At 35.2% G+C, this 2420-nt stretch overlaps 1 pseudogene; it reads right to left on the reverse strand.

The window, feature by feature from the left end:
• Positions 1-1970: 1970 nt before the first annotated feature.
• Positions 1971-2089, reverse strand: LOC112482760 (annotated as a pseudogene).
• Positions 2090-2420: the final 331 nt, after the last annotated feature.

The raw sequence follows: 2420 nt of genomic DNA on the forward strand, positions 1-2420 counted from the left end.
GAAAAACAATACACAGAATGAGAGAACATATTTGCAAATTATTATAGTAGATAAGGGATTAATATTGAGAATGCATAAATAACTTCCACAACATAATATTGAATGTCAACTCTAACTGAAAAATAAAAATTAAGAAGAACCTCCACAATTCAACAACAAAAAGAGAAACAACCCGATCAAAAAAAATGGACAAAAGACTTGAATAGACATTTCTCCAAAGAAGATATATAAATGGTTAACAAGTACATAAAAAGATGCTCACCATCTCTAGCCATTAGATAATGTCAATTAAAATTACAATGAGATATTACTTCACACCCATTAGCATGGTTATTATCCAAAAGATGGAAAATAACAAGTATAGGTGAGGATGTGGAGAAACTGGAACCCTTGTGCATTGTTGTTGGGAATGTTAAATGGTTTGGCGATTCTGCAAAATGTTAAAATAGAAATATCACATGACCCAGCAGTTTCACTTCTAGGTATATATCCAAAAGAATCAAAAGCAGAGACTCAAACAAATACTTGTAGTCAATGTTTCTAGCAGCGTTATTCACAATAACAAAGGGTTAGAAACAAGCCAAATGTCAATCAACACATAAATGGATTAACAAAGTGTGGTATATACATATAATTACTATTCTACCTTAAAAAGGAATAAAATTCTGAAACATATTAAAACATAGATTAACCTTAAAAACATGTACTAAGTGAAATAAACCAGACACGAAAGGACAAATATTGCATGATTCCATTTATATGAGAGAACTAAAATAGTCAAAAATCACAGAGACAGAAAGCAGAATAGAGGTCACCAAGGACTGAGGGGTAAAGGAGATGAGGAGTTGTTTAATGGGTACAGAGTTTCCATTTGGGGTTATAAAAAAGTTTTGGAATTGACTAGTGGTGATGGTTGCACAACATTGCAGTAATTGTGAGTGTACTTAATGCCACTGAACTGTACACTAAAAATAATTAAAATGGTAAATTTTATGTTATGTATATTTTACCATAATAAAAAAATTTATTAAGCTTCAAAGAAGTACAGAAAGTCATACAAAAAATGGTCAGGGAAACAGGGAGAAGAGAATCTATCCGGTTAGCTAAAAAGTAGGGGGAAAAAACATTTAGGCAACAAATGATCAGCAAAAATTGGTAAATCTTCAGGAAGTATGAACAAAACTTTTTTTGAAAAGCAAAAACCTTTTTAAAAAACTTCCAGAAAGAATTAAATGCGATAATGCTTACCAATTAGATATATATTCACAAAAATGTGTGCTGGGATAATAAAATAAATGTCCAAATTCTCAGCTATCAGAAGAGTGGAGTAGTGAAGTTAAAATGTCCTTGTTTCATATGGATCTGAATGCATAATGAAGCCTAAAATTTTTAATTATGGCCAAAGTCTATACAGAGTATCTGCAATGTCCTTGGGAACTTCCAATCCTTTCCAAAGGATCAACACAAACATTTTTAAATATAAGTCTACCATAAAACTACCTATTAGAGCAGGGGACCCCAACTTTTTTGGCACCAAGGACCGGTTTCATGGAAGACAATTTTTCCATGGACCAGGAGGGGGGATGGTTTGGGGATGATTCAAGCTCATTACATTTATTATGTACTTTATTTCTATTATTATTACATTGTAATATGTAATAAAATAATTATACAATTCACGATAATACAGAATCAGTGGGAGCCCTGAGCTTGTTTTCCTGCAACAAGATGGTTTTATCTGGGGGTGATGGGAGACAGTGACACCCAAAGCGTGTTGCTTATGTTCAGTCTACTCCATAATCTTGTTTTCGTTGCTGCCACTGCAGAAAACCCTGCTTCACAAAGATAGGATGTTGGAAATGGAAGCAGGCTTTTCAGGGCTTTTGTGGCAATCTCAGGATATTTAGCCGTGACTTTATTACAGAACATATGGAGATCTGAAGTTGACTCAAACATACTTTTTTTTTTAATGTCTATAACACCTGGTCTTCCTGGGTGGTCTCCCATCCAAGTACTAACCAGGCCTGAACCGGCTTAGCTTCTGAGATCAGACGGGATTGGACGTGTTCAGAGTGGCATGGCCGTAGACTCAAACATGCTTTTAAGGCCACTGTCATTTGTAATCTCAAGCAACTGATCCCCTTCTAGCATGGACAAAGTAAATTCTCTTGGCTTATTCACAAATGGGTCGCTGGTCCATCCCGTCACAGTTTAAGGGTACTTTGTGGCTGGGAAGTAATGCTCAAACTCTTTTTAAAACTGAGATAGGTGATCATAAACCAGCTGGGAGAAAAGGCCCTGGCTCAGTCTCTCAAAATTTCTGCTAATGTTTGAAACACGTCAAAAATCCCAATGTTCATTTGTTGCCCCCATATTCCCAGTTTGGCTTTGAATGTAGTCACTTTATCTGCTGACTTGAA

This window comes from Pteropus alecto, unplaced genomic scaffold (assembly GCF_000325575.1).
Source record: "Pteropus alecto unplaced genomic scaffold, ASM32557v1 scaffold155, whole genome shotgun sequence".
NCBI lineage: Eukaryota > Metazoa > Chordata > Mammalia > Chiroptera > Pteropodidae > Pteropus > Pteropus alecto.